The sequence below is a fragment of the Solanum lycopersicum genome, chromosome 5 (assembly GCF_036512215.1).
Source record: "Solanum lycopersicum chromosome 5, SLM_r2.1".
Lineage (NCBI taxonomy): Eukaryota > Viridiplantae > Streptophyta > Magnoliopsida > Solanales > Solanaceae > Solanum > Solanum lycopersicum.
This window is the reverse complement of record NC_090804.1, coordinates 13,766,149-13,780,863: the sequence shown is the minus strand read 5'-3', so window position 1 is coordinate 13,780,863 and position 14,715 is coordinate 13,766,149. Positions and strand designations below refer to the sequence as shown.

At 32.9% G+C, this 14,715-nt stretch overlaps 1 long non-coding RNA gene across 3 annotated transcripts; it reads left to right on the top strand.

Annotated features, from left to right (window-relative positions):
• Positions 1–6,495: 6,495 nt before the first annotated feature.
• On the top strand, positions 6,496–12,324 carry LOC104647357 (uncharacterized). Of its 3 annotated transcripts, none has more exons than XR_002027741.3 (4): positions 6,496–6,903; positions 7,094–7,158; positions 9,275–9,345; positions 12,118–12,324. It is a non-coding gene; the product is annotated as an uncharacterized lncRNA (long non-coding RNA). The 3 variants fall into 3 exon arrangements; XR_003246833.2 differs by having other exon boundaries at positions 9,750–12,324; XR_741433.4 differs by lacking the exon at positions 7,094–7,158.
• Positions 12,325–14,715: the final 2,391 nt, after the last annotated feature.

Here is a 14,715-nt window from a genome sequence, read left to right as displayed (position 1 = left end):
CATTAAAGTGTTTAGTCTTTTCATTGAACACCGGATTATGCAAAATGACTATTGAAGCTTGATTATCAACATGAACCTCAATATTAACTTTTTGATCCCTGTGCAAATCAGAAAATAATTTTCTCAACCATAAGGTTTGATTTACTGCTGCAGTTGCAACAATGAATTCAACCTTTGTTGTGGATTTTGCCACAATTTTCTACTTCTTTGAACACCAATAGAAAATCCTTCATCCTATAATGAATCAATATGCTGATGTACTTTTCATGTAGTCAATGGATCCAGCCCAATCAGTGTCGAAGAATTCATACAACTTGAATTCTCACACTTCTTGAATTTGACACTATATTCAATAGTACCTTTAATGTATCTTATAATTCTTTTTATTGCTTATAAATGCATTTCAATAGCACAATGCATAAATCTAGATAAAATACTTGCAACAAATAGAATATCCGGCCTTTTAACAGTGAGATACATCAAATATCCAATCAAGCTTCTGAAATTTCCTTCATCAATTTGACCGGTTTCATCCTCTTTGTTTAACTTCTCATTTGGATTAATTGCTATGGTTTCTGCCTTAAACTTCTCCATGTGGAATTTCTTGAGTATACTTCTTTTAGTAGATGAAAATTCATCACGTCCTTTCTTGATTTCCATTCACAGAAAGTATGTCCTTATCCCCAAGACTGTCATTTCAAAGACTTGCATTATTTCCCTCTTAAAATATTCAAATAGACACACATTGTTTCTTGTATCCAAGATATCATCAACATAAATGGAAACAATTCGAAGACCAGTTTCTTTATTGTCGACATAAAGACTAACTTCAGATTCACTTCGTACGAACCCCAAACTCAACCAGTAATCATCAATCGTGCTATGTGAAGATCTTGGAGCTTGTTTTGAGCCATAAAGAGCCTTTTCAAGCACCCATATTTTCTCCTTTTTCTTTCTCAAAGAAACCCTTAGGTTTCTCTACATTGATTTCTTTCAGTAGTACACCATTTAAAAATGTACATTCACATCTAGCTGGAACACTTTCCACCCCTTTTGTGCTGCTATTACAAGCAATAAACTAATGGTATCCAATGGGTCTATTTGATCAATGGTGCTCCGGGAGTCAACACAAAATACTTGGGCATATCCTTTCAAAACAAGCCTAGCCTTGTATTTATTGATAGAACTATCAGAATTGAGCTTGCTTCTAAACACCCATTTTACTCCAATGACCTTCCTATTTTTCGGTCAGTCAACTAGCTCCCAAGTTTTCTTTGTCTTGATCATTAGCACCTCCTGCTCCATGGTGTTCTCCATTTTTTTTATCTTAAAGTGCTTCATGGTGCCCTGCAGGATCACAAAATGCCACGTTATTTTGTTGCTAGATGTTAGAGAGTAGTGTTGTACCTATAATTGGAAGATCATCCACCAACTCATTTTTCCAGTGATCAGATGCCTGTTCCTCTGAAGTTTTCACTGAAAGTTTATTGTCCTTCAAGTCCCATTTCTCTTCCTCAGCAAAAGGCGCATCTCTAATGACAATCATCTTCTCTGTTTTTTGATTATATATTTTTGTAGGCTTTGGAGGATGAGCAACCACAAATATTCTAGGAAGAGCCTTCTTGTTAAGTTTTTCTCTTTTAACATGTGGCACATGAAAGAAACTAACACAACCAAATACTATAATGAATCTTAGTGAAGGTTTGAATCCATTCCCAGCCTCGAATGGTGTTTAATTATGTAATGATTTAGTAGGAAGCTAATTTTGGAGAAATATGGTGGTCCTAGGTGCCTCAGCACCAAAACATTTTGGAAACTCTTTTTCATGCAACATGTACCGTGACATCTCCATTATATATCTGTTTTTCCTTGCACTAACTTCATTTTTTTTGCGGAGTATATTGAGCAGAAAGCTGATGAGTTTTACCTACTTCCTCACAAAATTTGTAAAGTTCTTCAGAATTATACTCTTTTCCGTTGTCAGAATGCATGGATTGGATTCTACAACCACTGTGACTTTCCACCATCTTTTTGAACTTCAAGAAAATTCTATCCACTTCTTATTTATATTTCATAAAGAAAATCCAGAAGAATCTTGTATAATTTTCAGTTAATATAACGTAGTATAGGCTACCATATAGGGGTGGTGTTCTTTGAGGTCCTTCAACATCTATGGGAATCATTTGCAACCTTTGAGAAGTTCGCCATGTTTCTTTAGTAAATGACTTCCTATTCTGCATACCAAATGAAAAAGCATGACAACTTGGTATATGATCGACTAGAGTTGGTAGTCTTCTTTTCATATCTTCCTTCTTGAGCAATAATAGTGCTTGTAGATGACAATGACAAATCTGTTGTGCCAGGTTTCTGTTACACTTACCTTCATGGAATAAGCTAGTTGCTCTTTCTCTTGGATCAAACGAAAAACTCCTTCCTCTCGTCTTCACCCTTAACATTACATTTCCAGTAGTGTCACTGATTTGAGGGGGATGATCTTCAAAGAAAACCCTAAATCCTTTTTCTATCAGATGTCCTACACTTAGAAAATCCATATCAATTTAGGAACATAAAGAACCTCTAAGATTTTCTTTGTGTCGGTGCTCGTATTAATAGCATGGTTCCAATTCCTTTGACATGAAGTTGATCTCCATTTCCTATCCGAATCTTGGAAATTTAAGTGGGCTTAAGCTCCTTGAATAAATTCTCATCATGAGTCGAGTGGTTAGTGCAACTGATATGAGGCCAAAAATATATATTTTTAATCATTATTTGCCTCACTTCTATTATTTATATTTTTCCCTTTTTAGCATGAATTTTATGAATTGTTCTAAATAGTGTATTTTATCTGTATTAGTAAATTGATGTAACGTTTAAGAAGTTTGGAGTTACATGAATTAAATATGGAAGATCATTGAAGGAAATCAAGCAGACAACTTAATGAAATAAATTCTATCTAATAATATATAAATAAAAGTTGCACCAAATAGCGACATTGAACAACTTTGCTTCCACATTGCAGCTATTGCATACGCAACATATTTGTGAGGCGGTTTGGTAGCATACGCAAACAACATTTCCACCTCCGCTTCTTTTTGGATTCATGATTTTCTTTGGAATCAATTATTTTATTTAGTTTTTCTATATCTATAAATAGTCCATAGAACAATTAAAGAGGAGGGAGATCAATCATAGGGCATCAAGTAGAAAATCGTCAATACTTTTTAAGGTTTTTTTCAGGGGCTGTAGCTGCGGATTATTTGTTGATTATGTAAGACCTTTTTAATTAATTCTTGATTTTCATTATAAGTTACTTCTATATTCGTGTTTTAGTATTTTGTTCTTGATCACCAAGAGATGAATCTATTGTCTAATCTTAAAATTGAGAGAGGAGGGGTTAGATAAACTAGATAATATAGAGAGCTCGATCCACCCACTGGACTGAGGTGATTTTTTTAGGAGTGACGCCCAGATGAATAACTTGCTTCTTACAAAATAGAATGAAATATAAATGCTCCTCAGTTAGTCTATATATCACCGCTCAATGATGTAGTTAGATACATGAGATTTATTGTCTGTTGCAGCCCTAGACTTTACAATCATTGTGAGTAATTTTATTATTTTATTCTTGCATTCTTTTCTTTTGAAACTCTTATATAAATAATTAGACCAGTATAATTTAGTTGCAATAGTTAATTGACTAGTCATTTGGGTTCGATAATCTGGTTCTTTTAAGAGTCACAAAATTACTTGCGTGACCACGTACACTTGCGTGTATATTGGGGAGCAACAGGTTTTTGGAGCCGCTATCGGGGACTCAGAGATCAACTATTATTATAGGTTATACATTTTCTTTTTATTTATGTATTTATTTATTTGTTTGTTTTTTTTAAAAAAATAGTAATGATTTGTTTGTTTCTTTAAATAATTTAGACCTCTTATTGATCTGGATGATTGAGATAAATCATGATTTGGTGATGAATGTCCTTTATGTTAGATATGTGGTCGTCAATGTATTTATTGGAGTAGTTGCCCTAAATCTTATTCCTTTCCCCCCAAACCTCTCTTTTGATTCTTCTATTATTTGTGATATTGGTATGGGCGATGAAGCGGAGAACGCCAAACAAGAGGCGCACAATGTGAATTCACTTATGGAATGTAAAAATATGTTGGGCAAGGCTAATTCAAAAATCAGTAAGCAATTAGTTGAATGAACGAAGGCACACAAATAAATCATGAAACAGCTAGATGATCTTGATCTAAATCAATTAGAAATTACAGTTTTAGCTAAATTAGATGAGATTCAAGTCCAACAAGAATAAAGTTATGAAGAAATAGAGACAGTGATTCAGTCTTGGCTACAAGAACAAACTCAACTTCTTATGTTTTACGAGTCTATCTATGATGGTCTGACATACATGAAAACCCAACTTATTGAAAGAAGAGTTGAGCTCACTGAAGATATAGATCAATTTTGTTCAGGTATTCATGGCTTAGATGCTCACTTGAACAAAAATATTTAGGCGTCTGATGCTCAATAACCGATTTTCGTGGATGATGACCAACTAGTGGAGCACACGAGGAATTCCCGCCATTCAATTATATTTTAGTCCTTAATATCTATATTGAGAAAGATTATAAAAAGGAGGATGTTGTAAATAATGTTGCTTTGGATTTGAGGAAATTTGAATCTCATTCGAAATATTTTTTTATAAAATCTGAACTAATGGATGAGTGTAAAAATTAGGTACAAGGCCCCTACATACTAAAGGTTGTTAGTCCACATAGACAAAATGACATTCCTCACCTAAGGGTCAAGAAGTGAAAGATGAGACATATATTACTTGGTTCTTTTATCTTTATACCACCACCCTTTGAAATGAGTAGAAAAGTTGATGCAAAGTTAGGGTTACATTTCATCAGTTCAAAGTTGAAAGAAAGGTGGTGAACTTTTTTGTATCGTGTCATGACGTTAAATTAAGCCTTATTGGGAGGCAACCCTATTTATAGTATAGCTTCTTTTTTGAGTGACATTTTTTGTGTTGTTTTTATAGGTTTTGGACAAGTCTGAGTATCCAAAAATTGGAGTTAAGGACCAATTTAGCTTAAGTATGGGGTAACAACCCTTGATGAAATTAAGAGAACATGCTACTAGCTACGCCTAAGGGCCTCGGGGAGTTTTCTAACCCTTGCTTTAAATTTTATTTTTTACTTTGGGGACATAGCATCTTTTTATGTGTGGTTGGAAGAATAAATTCCTAATTTTATTATTTTATTGAGTCTTTTATTTCTTTAGGATGGGTTCCTTGAATTTTTGTTTTCAGTTATTTTCCGGGGGATAGTTCATTTGAACCAAGTGCCTTTTATTATTTTAGGAATAAGTTTTCTTTTATTATATTTAATTTTATTTTTTGAGAGAAAAGAAAATATTCTTTTAAGTGGTGTAATACTTTCTATTTAAGCCTAATTTTTGTAGTAGTCTTTTCTTGTGAATACTTGATTGGTAAGAAATTGCATACTCTTTGACACCTAAGCTCATGGTTGTGACTTTGCATATAACATATTTTATTTTGTAGTTTGTTATGTTCTTGTATCTCTTAGAAGTGGAATTCATTCATCTTGACTGATATACTTGTGCCACGTGTGGTGAGATTTTATTTAGTCCATTTTTTGCATCTTAGTTTAGAACTTTCCATGCATGGTTATTGAAGGACATAAAAAATGTTTCGTTGCTTAGGAGATGATAATAGGCTTTTTTTGATTTTTCTAGTAAATTTTAGACTTTTCACATATTATCTCACTAGTTAGCCTTTTCGAGCATGTAGCTTTTGTTGGTAGCGATATTTTTCCGTTGACTATATTGTCGAATCCTTAGTTTTTGCACCTTGCTTTGTTTAGGAGTATAACATAGACTTATTCTAATTGTTAATTCTGAAGAAAAATAGATGGTTGAGTTAAAAGGTAATCAATAATAGCTACAAAGTGCTTAAAAATCCCTCTTTGAAAGAATGTGATGTGGAAAATAAGAGATGAGAAAAAGAAGTTACTTTGATGATGACCTTGGTCCTTACAAGGAAATCTTACACCTTAATTCATGTAAAATATATATGTTGAGGGTGACTATTATGAAGGATTTTTTATTAAAAAAAAGAAAAAAAATATTATTAAAACATTCTTGAGATGATGAGAATTACTTGTCAAGTCATGTCTACACCATTTTAGGCTTATAGCCACACTAAATCTGAGCAACGCTTGAAAAGTGTTGCCTAAAATATTTTTGGGAACACTTTTAAAATGTAGCCTAAATTTTTATGTTCTGGAAACAATAATATTGGCAACACTTGTAAAGTGGACCCTTTAATGGTATAAGCTACACTTTTTAAGTGCTGTTATAGTATGAAATTAATGGCAACAATTATTTATATATATGTTCACACTTAAAAAGGGTCCTATGTTTATTATTGTTAAAATAACATTTTAGAAGTGTAGCCTAAAAAATTTCACAAAAATATTATATTTCCTCCATCATTTCTACTCTCCCTCCCATTTTTATTGGCCAAAAAAATAATTGTTAAAATATTAGGAAAAACAAATTGGGGCTTAGAGAGGAAGCTGAGCTGAAAATATATGCTCAAGAACATATGCTCCAGAACATAGCTGAAAAATCCACACGTTCTCTTCTCCAGAACTTCAAATCGACTGAAACAGAGCTAAAAATCGAAGAGAGGAAGCTGAAAATTGGAGGAGCTGAAGAGAGGAACTGAAGACTGAAGGTGAGATGAAAATTAGAGAAGCTAAACTGATTTATTCAAAATAGGAGGAGCTTAAATTAGAGGAGCTGAAAATCGGAGGATCTGAACTGAGCAGATGTTGACCAACTGACTCTATGCTCCAAGCTTTGTTAGTGTAAGACGTTCTTCTCCCCAAATACGAAAATATGATTTCCTTTACAATTTTTCCTTCAAAATTGTTTACAGATTCCTTGATGAAGATCGAAGAGCCGAAGAAAGTGATTCTCGTCACATATTTTTTGTTGATGAGTTGCTCTTTTCATCATAGATTCTTTGTTAACGAGTTGTTCCGTTAGATTTCACAGATGAACAAAATGCTTCATACATGATCACGCCTCACATCTTGGGTTGTTGCAACAATGTTTATAACGTATGAAATTTTATCTCTAAGAGTCTTAATTATAGCTTTTAGGTTTTGATATTCTTGTGTATCTTTGAATGTCTAAATTTTAATTTAGGGTTTTGATATTGTTGTGTTGTTGGTACGAATTGACCTACCTCCTAAGGTTAGTCAACTCAACCTATACAATGAGTTTGTAATCAAAGACTAAGCACATAGAGAAATTACATCAATTAGGGAGATTCTACCTTTACAAGAAAAAATTTAAAGAACCTAAACCTATTCAAACAACTATACCTAAGTTAGACATAGTCAATTTAAACAATATATAAATATGATGACTCTTTCAGTCTTTCTATAGCATAGGAATAATATAAGCATCTGAAATGCTCTGTTATTTATGACTTTATAAACTTGTTGGTGGGATGTTTATTTTAGTACATATCCTAAAAATGTGAGTTGTACTCCTACATCCCAAGTCTACTTAATGTGGTCATTTTCAATGCATGACTGTGATACATGTGTGTGGCTTTATTTACCAATTCTCTTCTGGATTGCATATGACAACAATCTATGTTCCCAGATTATCAACAACTTGAATATCCCTGCTAACCAGAGCAACTAGCTACTGCCTGCAATCACATATTTGCATATTGTTGCACACGACTATGATTGTCTTTATTGGTTGCTGAATGTATGTTCCCTCATCTACTTAGCTGCATAGAGTGCTGACTGTTAGAGTTTAGAATCTGATGACATGATTATCTTCAATCTGAAATTAGTTAACACAAACCAAGCTAAACAAAACTAGTTAAGTTCATAATGACAAGGAATTGTATACAAATAAAGGAGGAATATTAATCTTTCTGAAATGATCATAGTGCACAACTAACTAAACTTTATGTTCCTAATAAACAACAACTTTAATAATATTTAAGCTGAAATACAAGAAAAACAGAAAGCCAAGAAGTTGTATTTAACATAGGGGAAATCAAGGAGGAACATTATTCCTTCTTAACTTTTTCCTTATGAAACTTCGCATTCCCAACTTCTCCAAATTATAACTTCCTCTCGCTGTTTTTGGTAATTGAGTGGGAGTGTAAAAATGATGAATAATATCATGCTTGTGACTTTGCTTTGACAGAACATCTGATGTACCACTGGCCTCTCTATATTTAAGAACATGTTGGAAACATTCACATCGCTTAGTTAAACCTTGAAGTTCCAGAACATATCTACAAATCCTCCAAGGAGGATCAGAAATCTTTAAAAACCATTTAGTTAGAAATGCAGGATGTAATTCTAAAATAATATTTTTATATCCACGTTGAATGCACCAGTTAAGCCCATAACTCACATCTTGTATTTTTTGTTAGTCCCTTCACCTAAAGGTATAGCAAAGGCATAAATGATATTGTAGTGACCTTACTATTCTAAGTTTGTGGTGTCCTAAGAACTCATATTTTTGTCCCCATTGATAGAAGGAAAGAATCTCACTAATATATTCTGTTAAATTTCCTTAATGAGAGATTTTAGTTGCTAATGACACTATTATATCAATGTGGTAAAGAAAAGGTTGTGTAAATAATGTTTACAGATCTCTCGGAAACTTGAATTTGAGTTTAACTAGCTAAGCCTACTTTGTCTAAAAAAGTGAACTAAAAATCATCTTTTAATACAATGCATATTCTGCTATCTCCTGTTGTTCTGTTCCTCTTTAATCTCAATTTGTCTTGGATACATAAAACTCACACTTCTGCTCCTTTGCATGTTTTTACTCTTCCAGCCAAGGACTTATTTAAAAAATGATAAATTTAGGGCTGTTTCTTTAGCATTTCTCAAAGAGTTGTTCTCGGATAAGTGAAAGCTCTTTCTTATTTAACAAACTCTTGCTGAAAAATTAAAAACATCATTAAGGACCTTTACTCTTAGACCTACTGTTGAGTCTACTTGGTCTAGCATATATGCTTGTGGTACGTATTATGATCCTTTGTCTCATAGTCTTTCAACCCCTCTGTGAGATTCCTTGCTTTTTTGTAGCTTCTTGTACTTTCTCATGATTGTCTTGTTGAATAGTGAATTCAAAAGCTCTAATTAGATGGTTCACGCTATGTTACTTACCTAGTAATTGTTTTTTCCTTGGTAGTATCATCAACATTCAAAAACATCTGTGGAGGTTCAAGGTTTGATTTGGCATTGAAAAAGTGTCATGATTAGGTAAGAAACTTTTATCATCTCATAACACATGATTCTGGTAGATTACTCATGACTTCTAAAACATATGTGTCAAGTAGTTAATGATTTAATGATTCTTGATAAAATACTAAATATTTAATATTTTGATATTCTAGGAAGTCAAATATCTCATCCAAGGATTGGATGAATTTAGCAAGGTATAGCAAAGAGTATATTAATGGTGTTAAATCCTTCCTAGATTTTGCTTACTCTTATGGAGATCCAATAGGATAGGAAATTCAGTGTCCATGTGCAAAATATGTAAGAGAGGAATGTAGTCTATGATCATCTAAAATAGTAAAATCTATTCTTTTACATATTTGCACCATATACATTCTTTTCTTTTTATTTTATCGATTTAAACATCTCATTTTATTTAATTACAGTCTATAGCTGAAATAAGTTCGAAAAATAGGAAAAAACAACAGTGGAGGAATCGAATGGGACCAATTAATTTTGCAAGAGTACGCATGTAATTGGTAATACTTATAGACATATGAATTTAATCTTTACATACTTATTATAAAAGGCAAATATTTTTTAAATTTCATGTATTTTTGATATAATTTGTAGCGTGCAACAAAAGAAAACAATGAAGAACCATCACAGCCTGAAATGTTTATTGCAACTTGTACAAAGACGTGAAAAGAAATTTAGGCCGATACCCAAATTGCAATAGTAAGTTTATTAAAGAGGATTATTGGTAAATTTAATTCACACATATATCTTATTTATTGTGGAGAGTGTAAATAGTTCTTACTGTTAACTATGGATGTTAATTTTATTCAATAGACTGAACTTCAAAATTGTCAAAATTTTGGGGAAACGGCGGATGATGCCTTTAGGGCAGTGTTTTGAAAGGAACAACCTGGCATACATAGGTGTTATGGCAGATCAGTGACAACAAGTTCTCTATAAAAAGATGAAGAAAATAACAAGCTAAAACAAAAGCATATTAATGAAATCAGTCCTCTAAAGGAAGAAATGAATGAAAACATGAATGCAATGAGAGTAGAAATGTGACATCTTTTTGTCCAGTTGCTGCAAAAAAAAAACCCTGGATTGGATGTTCAAGATATACAAGGGGTGGTTGGATCTAATATTGTTTCACCTGTTGTTTATGCAAGTAGCGCAGAAGCTGTAGGAGGCAAAAATATTCCACATTCTTCAGGGTCAACTGAATTTTCTTCAACTTTATCTAGTTGTTCTTGTTGGCTGTTAGTTTTATCTTGCACAACAAGATCATTATAGTTATTATGAGTAGAAATAGTAGATTTGGTTGCTGATTTGTATGTGCAGTTGTGGATCCATCCGGCAGTCCATGATTGCTAGTGATATTTTAGATATTTTTAGCAAACTGCCATGTCATAAAATTTTTATCCATTGTGTCTTTATATGGTTTATGGCTTCAGGAACACTTAAATGTTGTTGACCCAAACTATGAGCTATTTGTGAAGTATATACATAGCCATAACCAATCCAATGAACTTTCATGGATTTCCAATTCTTACACTATCCACACCCATAAGCAATCACACAACTCTTATTAAATTCCTACCTATCTAATTATAACTAAATAAACCCTTTATTTCATTCACTTTCATACACACATGTTTGAAATAAAGAAAGATATAGAGCATTATAACTTTGCCAAAAAATTTATGACATTGACTTTGTTTTCCATATTGTTAAGTAGTGTTAATATATAGAGGTGGCTCGGGCTCAGGGAATATACAATTTGTCGGGTGAAGGATTAATGTCATGCAGACCATCAATCACGCCACCTTATCTGACAACGCCTACAGCTCAGTGCTGTAACGCGCTGTCTCATGCAGACATGGCCTGCCTTGCTCTTATTAGGACTGTTACTATTTGCAGGTTTACCTGCTGGCTGTACACTAGGATCATTGGGTTAAGCGTGCTGAAGTTTATTGATTTTCTAATTCCCTGTTTGGTTACTGTTATTTTGATCCATAGAATAAAACATCAAATATGAGTAACAACCTCACAAAATTATATTTCTTCCATTCTATATTAGGTATCACAAAGGGGAGAATCTTTGTTGTCAAGTTGTCTTTTGACTTTTCTCCTGATACCTAAATAGAAAGTGCAGACATCTTGTCTGCCAAGATTCTTATTTTGTGTCATGTGATATAAGTTGTGACTCTAGATTTCATTTAGCATATAAACTTCTCAAACCTTGAATTGAAATTCAACTTGGCATTCTATATCTAGGACTAGAACTAAAACATCTTCTTCCAATTTATGTTCTCTTTTGTCTTCTGTATCCTAGAGCAAGTTCATGAATAATAAAAGTATCATGAAATGCAAGCCTGAGTAAGTTCATGAATAATAGAAGTATCATGAACTGCAGGCCTCAAATAATACAAGTGTTGGTCAAATATGAATTGCAGGCCTCAAAACATTTTACATACTTGGAATCTCGAATTTGGAAATCAAGAAATCTTAAATCTGCATATCTCAAAATTTGGAATCTAGAAATCTGAAAATCTAAAATCTGGAAATTTGGAAATCTTGAATTTGGAAATCAATTTGGAAGTTTTGAAATGAAGATGAATATTGAGGATGTATATTTGTTGTTTTATTAAGGTTCCATGCTTATTTTTAACATCTAGGATTCATATTATAGATAAACATCTACTTTTGGTGTCTTTTTCAAATCAACTCAATTGGCAGTTTGCTCATCTTTAATATCTACTTTTGTTGCAATCTAATTTGTCATAAAGTATAAAGGTGTAGGGAAACGGTGGTGATTAAATTTGAAGGCTCGCTACAAGTAAATTTGATCTCATTGAAGTGGATTATGAAGCGTTTATGAACTATTGTAATATTACTTTTTGAATAATTGTGTACACGTATTTTGAATATTGTTGTATAAGTATGTGTAAGTACATAAGACGTACAATGTTTTGAGTTTTATTGAAAATCTATGTATTTGAATTACTTATGAGCCAATTTAATGTTTGAGATTATTTATTGTAAAATAATATTGGTAGTTTTTAATCAGAAATTGTGGCACATATTTTATGGCCAAAATGATATGACCACACTTCAAAGTGTAGCCTTAGGACTGTATATTGTGGTAATCACATGAACAAGGAATACACTTCAAAGTGTTGTCATACATGAGATAGAAAAGGCAACACTTTAAAATTGTTGTCATACATTAGATAGAAAAGGCCACACTTACGAATTGTTGCCAATAAGAAAGCTAAGGCAACACTTAAAAGTGTAGTTGTATGAGATATAAATGTTTCTATTGAGGTACATAAAAGTGTGGCCATTTTACCTTTTAGTCTATGCTTAAAAGCGTAACTGATAAGGAACACCTGAAAACGGTTGCCTGAAATCTAAGTAACGCTTCATTTGGCACCCCTGTTAAAGTGTTGCCTAAAGTCCAAAAGTGTAGCCTCTTATCTAAGGCCACACTTTTTGCTAGTTTAGGCTACACTTTACTAGGGTGGTCGTAGACCTAAAATGGTGTAGTGTTAATTGTTGAATAAAAGTCTGAAAATCAAGAGAAGAAATAATGGGTGATTAAGTCTAAAATTGCAAAGTGCTTAAGCAAGTGCAAGTCACTATTATATAGTTTTCCTACCCGTCCCTCACCTAAATTATAGCCCGTTAAAGTCCTATTTGATTATATTCAATCATGCTTAATTAGTGAAGATGTACATAACAGACAAGCATATGGCCCTTTGTCCATTAGTAGAATTTTATTTGTGAGTGTTGTTAAATTCAATTGTTTTAATTGAGTGTATGAACTTTTTATTATTGTTAGGGGACTCGTTTTGTTATGTTTAAGTGATTTTATTCGCTTTATTTGACTAGAGTAGGTGAAGTAAGCTCAATTTTGATGAGTTCAAAGTCTTTCCTTGAGGTTAGGAGGTTTGAGATTTGTTTATTTGGATCTCTTGCATAATGATTGAGAATAGTACTTGATGTTTTGAAATTGGTATATTGTCTAATTATTCGTATTTACCAAATTGGTGACATTCCTAGTATGTTTTAATCTCAAACTTACTTCTAAAATAAGAATTAAAGCAGTCGTATCAAGTATAGAACCCAACTAATGAGGTTGGGATCGTTCCCACGAGGAAAATAATTCAGACTTAACTTCAATCTATTGTTACTATTATTTAGTCAATTATTTCCTTAGAAAACAAAGACAATAAAAGGAGGGTTTTTATTTCTAAATGAATGAAAATAACTAGCTAAATTAATGTAGACAACTAACAGATTAAAATGTTGGAGTTTAGTCGATTAATAAAAGTAACTAAGGTTTAAGTGTTCCCCACAGGTTCCTAACTTGATAAATCTAACTATAACAATTCTTTCCTAGTATATTTCATGCAAAGTTATAAGTTATGTATTTCTAAATCCGTGGTCCGGCATTTAGAAAGTTTCTCTCAGCACCTTTGTCCGGCTACGTATGTTGCTATACTAACCCTTAACTTTACCTCATATTAAGCATTGTATTCGATATTTTACTAATTTATTACCTTGTACCAATCAATACTAGCCTATTAGATAGTATGCACTAAATCTATGTTGATAATTCTTTTCCTATTATCTACCTCCTTGGTCCGGAAAGTAGCATTAAGTCGAGTTCTAACGTTGGCCATCTGTTAAAAGGATTTTAAGCGAAAGAATTATCAGCACATGCAAGACACTATTCTAGAATTGTTATTTTAGTTAGATTTTACATCATTATTCACCCATGGTTCCCACAACCCTAATTATTGAGTTTAGTTACCCATATTAACAATCACAATATTCATTTATGTAATATAAAAAATCATGCACATACTTCAATGAGAAAGAATAAAATCCAGAAATTTACTTGATTAATCGACAAAATCACAAACAATCAACTTCAGAGAAAAGTGTAACAATCAAAAGTTTAACACCAAAAATGAGGTTTTTCGAACTATTTATAAAAAATAAAAACCTAATAAAACAAAGACTCTATTTGCTGAAAATCTGTCAAAATGTGGCTCGGTCGACGGACCTCGTGACGGGCCGACGTGGTCGTCGACGGGCCGTCATAACCTCCGTCACCCTATACTTCACAGATCCATCTACTGCTTTCTTCATTACACTAGAAGAACAGGTATGATAGACTGTTTCAAGCACGATGGTCCGTCGAGGGTCTCCGTTCCATACCACTTAAACTTCTTGGAATTTGGGTACTGGGACTACTTCTCTGATCATCATGACGAACCAGCAAGACGGACCCTCGTGGCTATGATGGTCCGTCATGAACTTCCTAATCCCATACTAAGGTCAGACATCCCCATCTTCCTTCAATAGCTTCACTACGATGCCAAC